Raw genomic sequence first — 19,778 nt, forward strand, 5'->3', positions numbered from 1 at the left:
GCCATGTTTTGTAGCTATTGCAGTTACTGCCCTCATCTTTTTGTCCAGCAAAAAACCCATTAAGTTATTCACTGAGATTGATTCTAGATTTTTCATAAAATTAATAACTTTGCTACCGGTTTCTCAAAAATGAGTATAAATGCCTTTTCAATGCAAATGCCAGTTTTTGATACAGTGAAAGTATTCTGTTTGTAGTGACTATTTGAACTTTTATGGGCAACTGGACATTGAGAGATTTAGCATATGAACTACGAATAAATCTATCCTTAGATTATCTAATACATGTTTTCCATCCTGCAAAATAAAACCTGATCTCTTTTTAAAGTCTTAGTTGTTCTGAAAAATGAAATGAAATTATAGTAAATGGCATTTTGACTGGGGAGAAAAAAAAAAAAAAAAACTTCACGTTATTTAAGAGAATGGATGCTGGCAATTGACTGTCTACTGTTTATTCAAAGCTTATAGATTAGCAGCCAGATGTTGCAGAAAGTTGGCTGATTTTTCATTCACAACAAAAACGATGCTGTGCTTAATGAACGGAGGTTTGTTATCCCACTAATAAGTAAAAGGAACATGAAAGCCCTTGTGTTTAATGCTTATGCAAATAAGCTGTTTGCAGGTGGCTTTTGGGCAGAACGTAAAATATTTTCAAAACTGGGTCAAGTTTTTCAACCTCAAAAATTACCAGCAGGAGGAAAACCTCCTAAAAACTTTATTATGCTATTTTCCAAGTAAGTGAAATGACAAGTCACTTATCATTTAATAAATTACATATGAAAATTATTTTCCTTATGATTTCATCAATCAATAAATAAATTCTAGAGGATTCTAAATATATTTATTTGGCACATTTTTTAATGTGGTATCAAATTTTGTGGATATTCTTTTAGAGAATCAATTTCTTCAAATGGCATTGAACATTTAATGTAAAATGCCCTTCTTGAACCATACATGTTTATTAAAAAATATTTTATATAGGTTATCCATTAAAAAACAATTTTCTATATATGTAAGCATTTATGATAACTGCTCACTATTTTGGTCCATATTTATTTATCTACCTATTTATTAAACAACACAAATATTACACTTTGTAAAAATAAAGGCCTAGTTTAATATTACTCTATGTCAGAAGTAAAATAATTCAGAGAAGTCTATATTAAAGGACAAGATAAAACAAAACAGAAAATGATGAGAATCACAAAACCATTGCCAAATTTTCAGCTGTGACATTTCCTCTCCATGTGGCCTTAGGTATCTTACTCTCTTATTTTAACCTCTCTTTGATGACTGTAAAAATAATTTGTTACTAAGAAGCCCTCTCGCTTTAGTAGCTGTGTCTACAGAATTAAGAACATAATTCACAAAAAGTGTCTGTGTCTTCCTGAAAACCTTTTAAAATATCAATTAATCATTGAACAATACACAATCGCCTGATCATTTGCTAAGAGGGGGTTGCATTCTCATCTCTTTTCACTCCGTCCTTTCTGAGACTCATCTAGGTATAAGAGCTAGAAATAATATTAATGTTTAGTAATCCAAATTTTCTCATTCATGAATCACTTCAGCAGTGCAAAGAATACTTTATAATTTCAAAAGGTGTTTTTATTAATATACTTCTACTATTCTATCCCAATCAACAGCAACTTTACCTAAATCATGAGACTGCTGGAACTGCTAATTTTTAGAAATAAAAGACATAAGAACCACCATTAAATCCAATGAATCCTTTATCTACAATGAGAATGTCCATGAGTCAGCTCTTCTGGCCCTCTGGCCAGTGTTCTGGAGTTACTGATCTGCAAGTTTCTAACTGAACTCTAGCTTGGTATGTGACAGCAGCCTTGGGTAAACCAGTGGAGCGACGTTTACGTCTTGACATTGCCATTAATGATTCACCACCTGTTGCAAGTTCAATAAGTTATTCAGACACCAAATTGTTGCCACAGAATTCACTGAGATGAACTAAGTTAGAAAGATTGGGTGCCAATAAATGTTTGCTAAATCAGAATTATTAATGATAGAAATCCATATCTTAACAAAGTTGAGAAATCTTATCTTCTTAATGTGTATTTATTGACTTCCCAGGATATGTCTTAGTGAGGAAACATAGCTTCTGTCATGTATTATGAGAGTGATAAGGAATAATAAACCACAGTGATTGAGAGACAGGGAAAGGCAGGGGGACCTAGAGACACAGTAACAGAAGATTAATTGACCAATGAAATAAACTTGAGATAAGAGAGCACAGAGGAGGTTCAAGAGATGAAACCATATATTCCTATCTGCTCCCACCATCAAGGGAATTAATAGCATATTTTATAATGGATCCCTGATAAATATTAGCATATAATTAAAAATATTAGTGTATAATTAAATAATTAGTGTACAAGTAAAGAAAAGTTGCCATAGGATGGAATATTATATTTTCTTGCATGTCTGCTTCAAGGCTGAATCCTAATGGTCATGTGTGTAGGTAAATTATTCTTCTTACAGCAACTTTTGGGACGTGGTATTTGGTGGGGTATAAAAAGCAAGGGGTGTAGTGAGGGTAAAGTGTAAGTACTTTGATCTTCAGCCTTGACTATATTGGACTTGGGATCACAGAAATCTTGGGGATAAACAGTGGATTAAATCCATAAATTCATAAAATGTTGGTTATACAACAGGTAGAAACTATGTGCTACTTTTGGAGGGATAGTTGTCTTTTCTTAAAAAAACAAAAGGCCTTAAAGGTTTTATATATATAAAGTCTTTTTTATTATAACAAATACTATTTGTTTTTCTTAAAATGAAACAATCTGCACATATACAACTCCACTCTGAAGAAAGGCAATTATTTACATAATTATAGGAATTTCTGCATAATTATGTAAATAATTGCCTTTCTTCAGAGTGGAGTTGTATATGTACAGATTGTTTCATTTTAAGAAAAAAAATATTTATTTATTTGATTAACTGAAGTTCTGGATGCTTAAAACATGATTAAAATACACAGATCTACTATCTGTCTGCACTAAGTGTAAATATCTTGTAAGAAAATCAAGTAATAAAGACTACAACATTTATTATTTAACTGTAACTACAGTGGGTAGTAAGAAGGGAAAACCCAGTGTGTTGGCTTTCTGTAGTTAAAAAACCCGACTTGTGGTTAGGGAATACCATTATTTATTATATCTAAATTCATCAAGTTGAATCCTGTAAAAGGTTTCCTGTTATCTACTCATCTTCCAACTTCTGAAGTATTCTTTAAATTACAAAGGAGAAACCTAGACACTACATTTTCTAGGATCTTCCAACTTCTGAAGTATTCTTTAAATTACAAAGGAGAAACCTAGACACTACATTTTCTAGGATCATAGTACAAGAGAGCTCCAGGTGAAATTATGCTAAATAAGGCCATGAGTGTAAGATGTGGATGGCATAAAGAAGAGGTTTAGAGATTTTTTTCTGGTGACCTCCTGTTTAAGTTTGACAAGCATCTGAAATCATTGTTAGCAACTTTTCCATAATTATTGCATTTTCTGCCTTTGTGAAAATAGCAGCATTTTTTTTTTCCTTTCTTTGCCTATGCACACCATCTAATCAGGAGATAAGTCTCCTTCTTAGTCCCTATATTAAATATCTTTTTACATGAAATACATAGATTGGAATCTCTTTTGTACCTGTTCCTCTCTGATATATTCTTCAACTCTAAGATGAGTTCATACTCATCTTCTGAAGACCTTTGGAAATGGGAATTTTTTTCATATTAGATGTTGGTAGAGATAGAGGCCCACCCTTTAATAAACATCTGTGTGCCAGAAAATATACTAGGCACTTAGATATAGTATTCAAGTAACTCACACAAACGTATCAACAACACAACAAAATATCTGCATAAAATAATAGTTATTATATCCCTTATATGGAAACAAATTCACAGAGGAAGTTATAGTAGCATCTGTAAATAGAGGATTCAAGAATTAAACATCCATCTGTCGGACTGACTACAAGCTCTTTGTTTTTCATAAAATGCTAATTTCTCTCCTGCTTCTAATTTTCTTATCAAAATTGATCATCTATTGTTATTGGGTCTATGGGTGGGTAATGACTCCTTGGCTTCTATTTTGTTCTAGTGGATTCCTGTCTTCTTTATTTTTGTTCTAGTGTTTACTGAGAGTCCTAATTAATTAACCTGGCTGCTCTCACTTACATCAGCTCACCATTGTTTCTTCTCCCAGCTCATAATTTCTGTAACAGAGCTCTAAGCAATGATAAAGTTCTGCTATATGCTGCCAGCCTCTCTAGATCCAAGTGCCTCTTGCAGGCCAAGTTTACATGCATGTGTTTAAAATCTTATTGAATCTACATACACAGTCTTCACATGTCTTCCTCCTTGAAATAATAGCATTGTGAGAAGAAAAAAAAACTTCATTCTTTTTAAAACTAATTCAAGGTGTCTACGTAATACAATAACACTCTGCAACAAACAAGAAGTAGGGGAATATTTACCTGGTATTTCTGTCCCTCATTAGCATTCTCACTCATTATAAAATTGGTATGTGGAAAAAATCTTGCTATAAAAACAAAAAGTAATGTGTAGAGAGTATAAACAAAGAGTTTGCTTCACATCATAACCATTACCCATCCCATTGCCAAAGGGAAGATTGTACACTACATGATTCCGGTGAGCAGCTTTCACATAGACTATAGTGTGCATGGCACATGCAAGAGTCCCCATAGTATTACCCTCCTTTTGCTCTTTGTAGACACACTCATGGATGATCCATACTCCCTGACCTGGAGTAGCCAGATAAAGAATTGCATCAATTTATTATCATTCTTTCCAGACCATTTTCTAGGTATTCCCACTATATATTCCTTCAAATAGAAAGATTTTATTCTGTAAATCACATCTCGCTGTACATATTTTCTTCTGAAATCTGAGTATTTTAATTTCATACAGTTTCAACTGTGGGATTACCTGGCAGACTGACCTCTCTCTTTAATCTAAAACACTCATAAACTAGCACAGAAACTTGTCATACCATTACACGTTTATCCATTGCTCTAAATTATACAGTTTTTCCTGAAACATCTATTAATATTGCAGTTATTCAAGATGACTGTGAGCTTACTATTTGCTAGTGATGGCATGAGCACCTTGGTCTAGTCTAGTACCTGGCATTTAATAGGACCATTCTATTTATTTTCCTAAACTCTGGCAGCAAGATTAGCTCTAAGCATATTTTTTATCAGAACAATTGTCCATTTTTAACTACATGTGAGGAAAGTACTTTCTTATATTGTATTACACATTTTTATATGGCCACAGAAATCCTTACTTAATCTGACAAAATTAAGATGGATTTCTTTCTCCTAAGGTCAATGAAAAAATCATTCTCTACTGTTTCCATGGAGATGTTTCTCCTTTTCTCAATTGCCAATTGTCTACTGTGTGTCCTGGGTTCCATCTTTTCATATGTCATGAGGATTCTCACCCCAGCATTCACCCCAGCATGGATTCTCACCCCAGCATGAATCAAATTCACCCCAGCATGGATTCTCACCCCAGCATGAATCAAAGCCCTTGACTTTTCACTTCTCAATTGTTTTGCTTGTAATTTTTTTCTTTTCTTTTTTTTTTATCCATAAATGCTATGAAAGTGTATGTAAAATTTACCCATCTTTTATTTTGTATTTGTTTTCATATTTTATTCACATACCAAACTATACAGGAAATGAACAGAAGCAGATCTTTCTTAGTAGGAGGTAGAAGTAAAATTTTGTTGAGAATAAAAACAGAAAAAAAGAGAATCCAATTCCATATCACCAGTTTGCTCCTGAATGCCCAATAAGTTTCCACTTATGAGCTTGCTACTGGACACAACACAAGAGCTTTTAAAAAATTGTCCAAATGATAGTGGTTAAGAGTGTACTTTAGGCTAGGTTACTTTAAAAAAAATATGTCATCATCACTTTTGCCATCAAAAGTTAATTCGATGTATCATAATTGTTAAAGTTGAGTAGGGTTAAGGATTCTTCTCATTCTGTGGTTTCCTTATAAACACAGTTTCTAATAAATGTCTAATTTTTTTCTGTGAAATTAAATCATTATATATTGCTGAATGTCTGTATATTTCTTACTTTTCTAGAATCTAATTTTTAAATATTTTCTTACATTTTTCCTTCACCAAAATCTTAAAACCCATGCAGCTGGTGTCTATTATTTAAATTCTGTCAAGTATTTTATTTGACTTTGTGTTTTTAGTCTTTTCACAGAAATCCTTTTATTGTTATCTTCTTTTCCAAAAGCACTTATTTCATATCTCTTTTCTATACGTATCTTCATTAGCAGGTTGCATTTCAGTTTTTTCAGTGCTTTTTTAGATGATAATATATTTTACTACATCTGCCTTCACAACACTGTATATGCCCTGATGATGAGGTCTCTCATTTTCTTTTTTTAAATTCTTATCCCTTTTGGGACTTATGAGAAAGTAAAAGGCAGATTTTATTTTCTCACCTGGCTTAAAAGTAAAAAGGCTTCATATGTTTCTCCTTTGATTCTTAGACCCAGTATTTCCAAAAACAAACTAGTACACAAAACATTAGTTGTAATGATACTACAAAAAGTTCAAATACTAGTTTTTGGCTGCTTTCTGTCTATATTTTTCATCTAGAGAAATTTTCTGTTATGAAGTGTGGAACTATTCACTATATGTTAATATTTTCCAAATGAAGTTTCCAAACTGATATTTAACTACATTCTCTTATATTCAAACATAGTCTGAACTATTGTCTGTTGTGTCTCTAGATCAATATTTATAAAACTAGATTGTTCGTGTAATTTTTTTCCTTTGCTAACTTTCAAGATCATATCAAAAATACCACTGTTGATTCTGTTTTTTATGTTTCATTCTTTGAAACTGTATTGACCTTTTTCCTCTTCTTTCTTTATCATTTCCTGTTATCTCATCTTTGTGAGTCTTCCTATTAATGTTTTTTTCTTTTTGAATTATTTGTTAATTGACAAATAAATTATACATATTTAAGATGTACTACATGATGTCTTAAAGTATACATACATTTTTCAATGGCTAAATCAAGCTATTTAACATATGCATATTTAATATGTGCATTACCTTGTAATTGGGTCCCTTTAGATTTCAGTACCTTAGTATTTTTAGTGACTGAGATAACAAAAAAAAAAAAAAAAAAAAAAAAAAAAAACGAAGTCGGATTAGGCTGTTGCTTGCTTGCACAGAAGCCAACATGCCTTGTTCTCACAATACAATTGCAAACTGCTGTTGTACTGTTTCTTTGTCAAGCAGGAGAAGATAAATTCAAGGTAACAAAAAACATATGCAGAAGGAATGAATGCCTATAAGGATGTTGCAACTAACTGCTGAGGCCCAGAAGTCTGGTTGTTCAGGATGTTATTAGAGATTAAAGAAACACAAACTTTCCCATTGGTTCCCTAAAACTCTCCCTCTTACTCTCTAGCAGCAAACAACAACAACAACAACAACAACAAAAACAAACAAAAACCTCTCTGCTTTGTCTTATTGTTAAGACTTATCTGAGAGATCTTGCCCTGTTCCCACTTTGGCCAAATGGAATACACTTTTATCTATCCCCAGACATTGGTGTGTTAGTGTTTGGCTTCAACTGAGCATCAGGTACATGAGCCCGAATATGGGCCTCTACAACATCTTCACCTACTTACTATTTTGTCTCTGTGTGTGGTGAGAATACTTAAAATCTACTCTATTGGCAATTTTCAAATATAAATGTATTTTTATCCACCATAGTCACCATGATGTGCAATCAATTTTTCAAACTTACTCCTCCTGGCTAACTAGAATTTGGTGTCTTTTGACCAACATCTCTTCAATTTCCCCATGCCCTAGCTTCTGATGACTACCAATTAACTCTCTGTATCTATGAGTTTTACTTATTTAAACGCTACATATAAGTGAGATTATGTCATGTTGGCTTTTAAGTGCCTGGCTTATTTCACTTGACATAAAGTCTCCCAGGTTCATATGTGTTGTTGCACATGACAGGATTTCTTTCCTTTTTAAGGTCCATTAACCTTTTACTGTTACTGAGCTGTTACTGAGGCAATCCAAACTTATTGGACAATTATATGTTATTTGAATAAATTGAAACATAACAGCTTATAAAGGGTCAAATGGTAGTAACAATCTAATAAATAGGTTTGGAATATTATTTCTTAGCTTAAAAGATGAAGATAATACTGGTCAGAGTCTTCTAGGCTTGAATTCTGGGCTACTTAGAGTTTATCAAGTAAATTGTAAAAGGATAGCCAATCAATATTTCACATGAATTTCTGTATGAATTTCGATTTGACAAGAAAGACTTTGTAAACAAAACCACTATTATCTGTGAACTACCTAATGTGGAAAGAAATATCCCTAAATAAAATCTTGAAAAAGTATATTACTCAATTTTTTTTCCTACAGATATCCCATATGTTGTAAAATCTTTCTTCTTAAGAAAATATTTTATTCAGTTTTAGAATGTTAAAGTTTCTCCACTCTAATATATACAGAACTTCTCTAACCTTTAAAAATACTGCTTCACTTATTACTCATGATAATTGGGCCACATACATAATTAAAGCATACCATTTATTATCTCCCCGTGTAAAAGGGCATCTGGTTCCCCAACTTAACTTCAAACTGTAATTTTAAACAAATTATAAAGTGTTTTGAAACATTAATGTGGTTAATTGTCTTATCTATTGTCTGTGTTCATCAGGAGCTGTGACACACACAAAGGAAAGTAATCAGAGGAAGGAAGAGAAGAAGCTAAGTTCAAGGGCATTCATTAATCATGCCTTAGATGACTGAGCGTTTTATTATTTTCCCAAGTAACTGAGGCTGACAGTATCATGAATCGTTTACATACCAGTATTCAAACATTCCATTTTTAAATTGGGAGGGGGTAAGTTTTAGAATAGAATAATGAAATTCCCTCCATTTCCTCCTAGTGTACATAATTAAGAAGAACCTAATGGAAACATGAGGTTCTAAGGTCCATGCTGGAAACAATAATCAGAACTGTAGGAATTCTTTTATGGAAAACATTAATAAAAGGAAATTCTAGCAATAGAATTCATTGTTAAAACTGTAAGTTACAACAATATTGCCTCTGCATGCTGACTGTAATCCTCTGTAATCTTCAAAGGCAAACAGGGACAGTAATAATCTTTTCATGTACTCTTAACTTTCTTCTCTGAAAGGCTAGAAAATGTCTTATATATAGCACTCATACTGTCATTTAGTCAAACCCAGTTTCTATTTTTCTTCAACTTCTAGATGAATGGATGCTAAGTCTTTCGGACACAATGTGAATTTCCTAAGTGTCTGTGGACTACATCTCCTATTTTTATTTCTCGAAGTTTCTCTCAAAGTGTGATAAAGAGTTTCACTCTATTGGTACTGTTAACTGCCAACCACTTTGAAGGCATCCTCCTCCTCTTTTTTTCTTTTTCCGCACATGTAGGCAAGCAGTAAGAAAACTCAGAGTCCCTCTCCCTTGGCTATGGCAGGGAAGTTCAAACCATTTAAATCCTCACCTATTGGAGCTGAGGGTAAGGGACTCACTTGGATCCAACCCTTAACCCCATTAAATACCAGAACTCCACTTCTTCCTTAGGTTTCACTTCTCACTGAACCTGAGCCTCTTTTGTTGTGGATTATCTTGCCCTTTAGTAGGTAATAATACCATGTAAGTAATAAATTTGTTTCATGTCCATTGTTTCCTTTCAGTCTTGATATCCATAAATTACTAGGGGCTGAGGTGGTGTAGAGTTGCCTAGTATTCACCAAATAAAGTAAAAAACACACACACACACTGAGTGAAAAATCTAGAGAAACATCGTTGCCACACACAGTTTTCTTGCTTGCTGCTGGTAAATATACCCTTCTCTATCCATGAGTTCAATTAACAACTTTGGATAGAAAATATTCATAAGGAAAAATGGATGGCTGCATGAAAGGAGAGTGCTCTACCTGACTTTATTCACTAATCAGAATATGCCTCAAAACTGGGTGGCAAAAACTGAGCTGTGGGTTTTGAGGAAGATTCCAATAACAAGAAAAATGTACAAACATTTTTATTGCTGTTTATCCCTAAGCAATACAGCATAACAACAATTTGTACAGCATTTACATTGTATTAAGTATTACAAGTAATCTAAAAAGGATTTAAAATACATGAGAGAATATAAGTAGTTTATATGCAAATACTAGGCCTTTTTTTTGGGCGGGGGGTGGGGGAGGGAGTCTCGCTCTGTCGCCCAGGCTGGAGTGCAGTGGCCGGATCTCAGCTCACTGCAAGCTCCGCCTCCCAGGTTTACACCATTCTCCTGCCTCAGCCTCCGGAGTAGCCGGGACTACAGGCGCCCGCCACCGCGCCCGGCTAGTTTTTTGTATTTTTTAGTAGAGACGGGGTTTCACTTGTTAGCCAGGATGGTCTCGATCTCCTGACCTCGTGATCCTCCCGTCTCGGCCTCCCAGAGTGCAGGGATTACAGGCTTGAGCCACCGCGCCCGGCCAAGGATTTGAGCATCTGCATTTTGGTATCTGTTGGGGGATGGGAGGTGGGGCAGCAGGTCCTGGAATCCATCGCCTATGGATACTGAGAGACAGACATACATAGAAGCTACAAAAGTGAATTACTTATTTCACCTCTTGCTGTTGACTTCAGGAAAACTATGCACTGTATCATCAGTATAGAGAGTTCTTGAAAAGCCTAGATCCTCCCAAGGTTTGAATAGGTGTTGAAAAAAGGAGATGCGGTGTTAGCTCAAATAGAGAAAAGAGAAGCAAACCTCTAGGGAAAATCATTTCCACTTTTAGAAGCAAGTTTGAAGTGGCAGATGACTATTCCTTTTTCTACTGAAAATATTTTCTTGGCTTCCTGTCAAGTAATGGGACTTGCAAAAGGCATTGAAGATTGGACCAACTAATGAAATGGAATCAGGACATGGTTTCATAAAATAAGAGTGTTTTTTGTTTGTTTGTTTGTTTGTTTTTTTGGTAATTTATTTATAGTTTCTTCCTTTTTTTACTTTTTTAACTTATTTATATTCCAAATAAGGTTTGTCATTTAGATAAACTTTTTATTTTGTCCCACATATCATTCCTATGGCTTCTTAGATTTAATAGGATAATAAAATTTCTAAAGCAGCCTGGTCTATGTCTTCCTTAAATTAAAACTGCCTCTTTTACCAAAGTTACTAAAGACAAATATAAATAATCATGACCAATATATAAAGATATGAATGACATTTACAGAGAATAACTTTACTCAGTTATATAGGGTTACCCATAAACAAAGGGAATTTACTAGCTTCAATTAATAAAAAAAATCTCATGGCATCTATGATATTTACTTCTGTCATCTCCACATTCAAAGGAAAACAAACACAGATTATCCACAGTTAATCACTTTTTATTTTACAAATGCTCTGTAAACAAAATGCTTCTCACACCTATTCAATACAATTAAAACATAATAATATAGCTTTGCCAAAAGGTGTATTCCAAAGTTATCAGTTAGATTTATTAACTGATAAAGATGCACAATTTAATGTGAATGTTTCCTTTAGTGAATGTACAGAATTCTCTCAAAGTTAAATCATTCAAAACATACCTAAACTCATCTAACTCAAAAATGTAGAATTCTTATACTCAATATCTGCACATTCTCACATACAAAATATAATCTAAACGTTATTTTTAACAATGTAAAATTTGTTTCTCTCTTTGTTATTGCCAAGATTCCACTGACTGTTGAAATATAAAAGAAAAATAGCACTAAATCAGGTGTGATTAAATCACCTTTTTCTGTTTATCTCCAACACTGGCATTTATTGACACTTGGAAACTATTTATAAACTCATATTCTTATTGCTAACATCAATTATTATGCAAATACTTGAAATTTTTACTGACTTCATAAATAATGCATGAAAGTCTATAGACTTCAACTAGTGAGCATTATCTTTTGTGGTTTATAAATACAGAATACAGAATAAGGTATAGTTTGATGAGTCTGAACAACAGATGTTTCTGCTTTATGAATTCTGGTCAAATCATTTGGAAAGAGTTTTATTTATACAATAAGCATCTGCGTTTTGGAAAGTTAAACTAAAAATTATTTTGTCATTTTCTCTAATAGCTTGGGACCTACATAAATCTATTAAGTTGACCATAAATAGAACTGAAGGTGATAGTAGAGGTGTTTAAAATAAGTTTGGATAGTTTTTACACATGTAAATCTATAACATACCTTTACCAAAACCTAATATTTAAGAAGAATTAATGGAAATTATACAGTTATTCCAACTCTAAAGTTTTATGACACAAATATATTATTTACATAGTATCTTCACATTAATTTTGTTTAAAAATCTCCATTATACTTTAGAGGGGATTTCAATGAGAATATGTATACCCCATCTCATTTTATCAAGTTGAAAACTGATTATGGAACTTTTTGTAGGTACAGAGCAAGTTTAATCCATTTAACTGATGCCAGACTTCAGGTGTTTATGAATAACTATCAAGTATTCCTTTAACAATTTTTCTTTACAGGCCAGTCATCCTTACTTCCTTCAAGTAATTGTTAATTTGCTTGATGCCAGGAGCTCTAAATTATGTAGAACTCATTTTGCTAATTTCCATTATAATATATATTTTGTACAAAAATTTGCATCCTCAACACCCACAGTTCAGTTTTTGCTGCCCAGTTTTGATGCATATTCTGATTAGTGAACAAAATCATACAGAAAACTCTTTTATTAAAAATAACCAAATCATAGTTGGGAGGGGGTGGTTAGGGCATATATTTTTGACCTTTATTTATCTCTTAGCCAATACTAAGTATTTTCACATATAATCCTATAAAATGCTTCTCCATGTTACACTTGAATACTCAAAGTTTTGAGGTTATATATAGAATTTCACAATTGCCTTTTTATTTCTCTATTCAACAAATTCTACCACTTAGACACTGGCTTTCTCTGTTTCTTCTGTGATAGTTGATAGAATTTTACCTATATTTACCCCAATAAATGAATTATCCAGCTATATTTTGCACAGGGGTTCTGCTGATCTTCTTGTATTGTTCCAATTTTAGTATATGTGCTGCCAAAGCAAGCACCAGCTATTTCTGAAGAACTGATATGTACTACTAAGAACACAAGATAAAGAGAGTCCTAGGAATAAAGTTGGTAAGCCAATTTTTTTATTCTGTTTCCTATCCTTTCATTTTCCTTCTTGTCTTCCATTCTAGAGCTGATTCACAGGAATCCTTCAAACACTTCTTGGATAGGTCTTTCTGGAGTCCCTTCAAAAGTTCTCGTTTGTAGATGCACATAAGATATGAGAGGGCCAGAATTCTTCATGAGTCCAACTCTTTTGTTGGAACTCAAGAAAAGAGACTAGATTGGAGAGTAGAACTAGATTTTTTGAGTCATGTTTTAATAATGACTACTCCACATGTACACATTTAGATGCTGTCCCCAGTTGAAGAGTTCTGCCCACTGTCAAAATTCATGTCCACCTGGAACCTCAGAATGTGAGCTTATTTGGAAATAAGATTTTGCAGATGTAGTTAGTTAAGATGAGGTCATACTGGAGTAGGGTGGGCCATAAATCCAATCACTAGTGTCTTTATAAGAAAGGGAAATTCAGACATGGAGACATAGAAGCACACAAAGAAGAAGGTCATGCAAAGAAGGAGGCAGAGGTAGGAAGAAAGCAGCTACAAACCAATCAGAAGAAGGATATCTGAGAGCCCTCAGAAGACTCAGAAGACTGGAAGAGGCAAGGAAAGTTCCTTCCCTAAGAGCCCTCAGAGGAAGCTCCGCCCTCAGTGGAAGCACCTTCTAACCTCCAGAACTATGAAAGAATACATACCTGTTATTTTTAAGCCGCCAAGTTTAAGATAATTTGCTACGGCAGCTCTAGAAAACAAATATACACAGGATTCTTCGTTCGAATAGTTCTGAAGGAGATATGTATATACAGATTTATATATTTATAAACATACAACAGATTTATATATTTATAAATATAAAACAGATTTATATAATTTTATAAACATAAAATAGATTTATATAGTTTTGTAAATATAAGCTTAATTTTTAATTACTAAAATTTTTTCTGTAGGCTCTCAATTAATAAGGCAAATACACAATGGCCAAACAGAATAATAACTGTCCTTTATTATTGTAAAATAATAATGCTGCTTTTTACTTATAGATTATAAAGAATTACTGTGGGCAATTTAAAGCCTTTTCAAAAATGGTTTAAAACTAAATCTATAGTATTCAAACATGATTATAGGACATTTCTTGTTTGAAATTATTTATCCTATTATAGTTTATATACAATATCCAATTTTATATTTCTACTTTAATATATTCAGCATTTAGCTCTGGACTCAAGATTATCGAACCATAGCCATTTATTTCAATTTCATATTTTGTCTTCATGTAGAAAATCCAAAATTTTATTTAAAATTTAGAATTCTCAAATTCTTAAACATGAACTGAGAAGAAAACATAGTATGGTAACATTTTAAAATGTTTAGTAAAGTTAATGCATCACATGTAATATATCCAGAATTGTATTCAACTGACATTTAATAAATATATCTGTGGATTATTCCTTTGAAGTAATATTTTAAGCATACACATGCATAGAGATACAGGTACATACATGGTTCAATATGGTGTTTTATTCCTTGCCTATAATTACATAGGTAAAAAGAATGCATATTTATGCTGAAATGAAACCATTTTGCTTTCTAAAAGGAAACTCAGACACACATTTCTAAGTGCAATGACAGCAAATACTAATACATTTACATACATTATTTTGTCTTTTGACCTTTTCAAGCAACATCATGCAAGGATATGTAGGTTACATTTGATCAGTTTTCAGATGTTTTGGCAGGTTTTGAGAAATCTTGTTTTATATCTTTGATAAGTTTGACTGTGTCCCCACCCATACATCATCTTGAATTGTAATTCCCATAATCCCCATGTGTTGTGGGAGGGATCCAGTGGGAGGTAATTTAATCATGGGGGCGATCACTCTCCTGCTGTTCTTGTGATAGTAAATTAGTTCTCACAAGATAATCATGGTTTCATAAGGGGTTTTTCCCTTTTTGCTCAGCACTTCTCCTTCCTGCTGCCATGTTTAGAAGAATGTATTTACTTCCCCTTCCAATATGATTGTAAGTTTCCTGAGGCCTCTCCAGCCCTGTGGAACTGTGAGTTAATTAAACCTCTTTTCTTTATAAATTACCAAGTCTCAGGTATTTCTTTATAGCAGCATGAGAATGGACTAATACAGAAAACTGGTAGTGCAGAGGGTGGGGTGCTCCTGTAAAGATACCCCAAAACGTGGAAACATTGGAACTGGGTAACAGGCAGAGGCTGGAAAAGTTTGGGGGGCTTAGAAGAAGACAGGAAGATTTGGGAAAGTTTAGAATTTCCTAGAGATTTGTTGAATGGTTTTGACCAAAATGCTTAAGGTGATATGGACAATTAAGTCAAGGTTGAGGTCTTGATGGAGATAAGGAATTTGTTGGGAATTGGAGTATAGGCCACTCTTGCTATGGAGGGAGACTGGAAGCATTTTTCCCTGCAGAACTTTGAACTTGAGAGAGATGATTTAGGGTATCTGGCAGAAAAAAAAAGTTAAGTGCCAAAGCATTCAAGAGGAAGCAGAGCATAAATTTGAAAATTTTGCAGCCTGATGATGTGAGAGAAAAGAAAACCTCATTTTCTGGGAAGAAATTCAAGCCAATAGGGAAAATGTCTTGAGGACATGTCAGAGACCTTTACAATAGCCCCTCCCATCATAGGCCTGAAGCCCTAGGAGGGAAAAATGGTTGTGTGCCCCTCTTCCCACAACCCATGCAGCCTCAGGACATGGTGCCCTGTTTCCCAGCTGCTTCAGCTCCAGCTGTGGCTAAAAGGGGTCAGTGTACAGCTCAGGCTGTTGCTTCAGTGGGTACAAGCCCTAAGCCTTGCCAGCTTCCACATGGTATTGGGTCTGCAGGTACACAGAAGTCAAGAAAAGAGCTTTGTGAACCTCTGTCTAGATTTTAGAGGATGTATGGAAATGCCTGGATATCCAGGCACAAGTTTGCTATGGGGGCAGAGCCTTCATGGCGGGCCTCTCCTGAGGAAATGCAGAAAGGAAAGGTGGGGTTGGTGCCCCCACACAGCACTGTCTGGTGGAGCAGTGAGAAGAGGGCCACCATCCTCTAGACCCCACAATGGTAGATCCATCCACAGCTTGCACTGTGCACCTGGAAAAGCCACAGACACTGAATGTCAGCCTGTGAAAGCAGCTGAAGGGGCACCATACCCTGCAAAGCCACAGAAGCAGAACCGCCCAAGGCTGTGGCAGCTCACCTCTTGGAATGGCATAACTTAGATGTGAGACATGGAGTCAAAGGAGATCATTTTGCAACTTTAAAGTTTAATGACTGCCCTATTGGATTTTGGATTTGAATGGGGCCTGAAGCCCCTTTGTGTTGGCCAATTACCCTGTTTGGAATGGGTATATTTAACCAATGACTGTATCACCATTGTATCTAGGATGTAACTAACTTACTTTTGATTTTACACATCTGTAGGCAGAAGGAACTTGCTTTGTCTCAGATGAGACTTTGACTTGAACTTTCAAGTACATGCTGGAATGAGTTAAAACTTTGGGGAACTGTGGGAAGGTCATGATTGTTTTTTGAAATGTGAGTACATGAGATTTGGGAGGGACCAGGTATAGAATGATACGGTATGGCTATGTCCCCACCCAAATCTCTTCTTGAATTATAGTTACCATAATCTTCACATGTCATGGGAGGGACCCAGTGGGAGGTTATTTAATCGTGGGGTTGGTTACCCTCATACTGTTCTTATAATAGTGAGTTCTCCCTAGGTATGATGGTTTTATTAGGGGCGTCTCCCCCTTAGCTCAGCACTTCTGTTTCTTGCTGCCATGTGAAGGACATGTTTACTTCCCCTTCTGACATGACTGTAAGTAAGTTTCCTGAGACCTCCCCAGCCCTATGGAACTGTGAGTTTATTAAACCTCTTATCTTTATAAATTACCCAGTCCCAGGCATTTCTTCATGGTGGTGTGAGAATGGACTAATACAATCGTTTTTAGCTTTCGTTTTTTAGTGATGCAATTCAAGTTAAGGGAAGAAGAGTGTGGTAAAAATCAGCCTTGTTAAGACCTATAAATCATGAATTCAGCAGCTAATTCAAAGCACAATTTTGTACATGGTACAAAACTATCTATTGCAGATGACTAATTTCAACTCTATCAAAGTGACAAAAAAAGAGCCATCAACATCAGCCCTCCTCAAAAATGTGTGCACTATTTTACTAACAAACAGTAACACCTAAACAATGAGCAATATTAGGAAGATAAAAACCCATAATGTAATGTACTATTTGACAGCCAAGTACTTTAACAATGTCCTATCCTTTCTATTACCTCGGGATACTTTATTCTTCTGCTAACATCAGCCCTCCTAATCTTTCACATTACATTCCTATATTGTACCATTTCAGAATTTTCTGCCTCACAGTTGGAACGTTACCAGATATTCCTCAGTGTATGGACCACCTGCTATTGCTCTCAGCTCATGTTTGGATAAAACTGGTTTATGTAAAATTTTATTTTTTTCTTCTGGTAAATGAAAGCTAATTTGCAATATGTTTCCATGGGAAAATTCTAGGCATAAAAATCATATAACCACATCTAAAATTGCTAAACAACATTTTTAAAATACTTAAAATTTAATGATAAATCATAGTCATAAGCCCATAAAATAAAGTGATATCAAAATGAAAATTAGGAACACAAAAGTATGTGCTACAGGGAAAAATATAATCCAAAAGTTCTCAAACAGTCTACAAAGTCTATAAAATCTATGTATTGAGTTTCTACTATGCATTCAGCACTGTTTTATGACCAAACATAATAAAATATTCTTGTTGTAAGTGGAGAAGTTTAGGCTGTATATGGGATATTGTTATCATACATCAACGGCCACTGAATAACAATAAGAACTCGCATTCTGTTCTTATGAAGGCATGCTTGTAATGGCTACTGCCAAATGAGACTCTATTTTACAATAGGGTGTGCATTTCTTATATATGTTTTATGTATCTCCGTTATTTAAAGGATGTCTCTCCGTATGCTTTTCTCTTAAGATTCTATTCCACTTTACTTTCAGACAACTAGCTTTTATTGTTTATTCCGTAGACTCTCTATTTGTTTCTCACCAATCAATGTTGGGCATGAAGCCAGGCCCAACAGAAGTCCTTAGTCCATGGAGAATTACTTTTTTTCACACTACCATAAGAATTAATATCTTAAAAATTTTCCAATATGTCAATGTAAAACTTAGAAAAGTTTAATCATTCCACATTGCCTTTGGCATTATAATTAAATATCTGGCTTAATATATAAAGCCTTTCACAGTTTAGCTTAATGGCAGCTATCTTCTTCCCATACAATTCACTCAACCTCAAAACTTGAAACTGCATACCCATTCATGGTTCTTTGCTTTTTTCCCTGCTTGCCAGGCTGTATCTAAGTTATATCAGATATTTTACTCACTGTTATCTCTTTTATACACCCTCTGTCATGTTTGCAGAGTGAATCGTCTCTATGGCTAATAGTTTATATAGACATCTATCATAGATTATGTTTTTAATTATATATTTACTTGTAGAACTTGTTCTTTGATTACAGGCATTCACCATACATGCCTCCCTCTGACTTCCTTCAAAACATACTTCATTGACTAAACTCAACAGGCACTGTAGCCTAGTAGTAAAAACAACATATTCAGGGGCCAAGATTCTTGCCTTTGGATCCCAGGGCCATGTACTACTAGCTTTCTGACCTTGAGCAAGTTACTTACTTAAACTTTCAGTATCATAAGTTTCATTACTAGTGTGTTCATACTAGTGTAGAGCAGGTTCTTAATGTTGTTTCATTCAACAGCCTTCCATTGTAACATTGATGAGAAAAAACAAATAAATTCCTGGTGGGAGCCACTGTATGTATGGAGTTTGCCCCTTATCCCCATGTCTGCGTGGGTTTTCTCTGGGTACTCTGCCTTCCTTTCATATCTCAAAAATATGTATGTCATGTTCATTGGTTGTCTACATGGTCCTAAAATGAGAGAGAGCGAGAGTGTGTGTGTGTGTGTGTGTGTGTGTGTGTGTGTGTGTGTGCCCTTGATAGAATAGTGTCATGTACAAAGTTTGTTCCCACCTTGTTCCCTGAGTTGCCCAGAAAGGCTCTGGTCACCTGTGACAGGAACAAGAAGGCAAATAATTATCTTACTTGTTTTTATTAATTTTTCTTAAAAGTTCATAAAACTCATATTTACTTCAATATTTCATATTATAAATATTTTTATCTTTATTTAGAAGCTTGATATTTTCATGACAAGAATTATATCATAGGAACTTAACTCTTGTTTATATCAATTAGCCTATGATCAAGTTTGTTCCTATATAAGTTGTTTTGCATGAAGTCATAGTTGTCAAGAACCTATTGAGGATGTTAAGTGATGATTTACAGTATAAAATTCTTAGGTTATTTGGAGAAAAATGACTTAATATAATTAGTCCCATAATGTAAAGATTTTAGAGACTGACACAAAGGCAGTGTTTTATGAGGATATTAGAAAAAGACAGGTGAGAGACAGGA

At 34.3% G+C, this 19,778-nt stretch overlaps 1 protein-coding gene and 1 pseudogene across 7 annotated transcripts in view; both read right to left on the bottom strand.

Moving 5' to 3' along the window:
• Positions 1 to 19,778, bottom strand: part of PCDH15 (protocadherin related 15) — a 914,927-nt gene that overhangs the window by 608,629 nt on the left and 286,520 nt on the right. The gene's annotated exons all lie outside the window — the stretch shown is intronic.
• Positions 13,090 to 13,182, bottom strand: LOC116269571 (annotated as a pseudogene).

The sequence above is a fragment of the Papio anubis genome, chromosome 11 (genome assembly GCF_008728515.1).
Source record: "Papio anubis isolate 15944 chromosome 11, Panubis1.0, whole genome shotgun sequence".
NCBI lineage: Eukaryota > Metazoa > Chordata > Mammalia > Primates > Cercopithecidae > Papio > Papio anubis.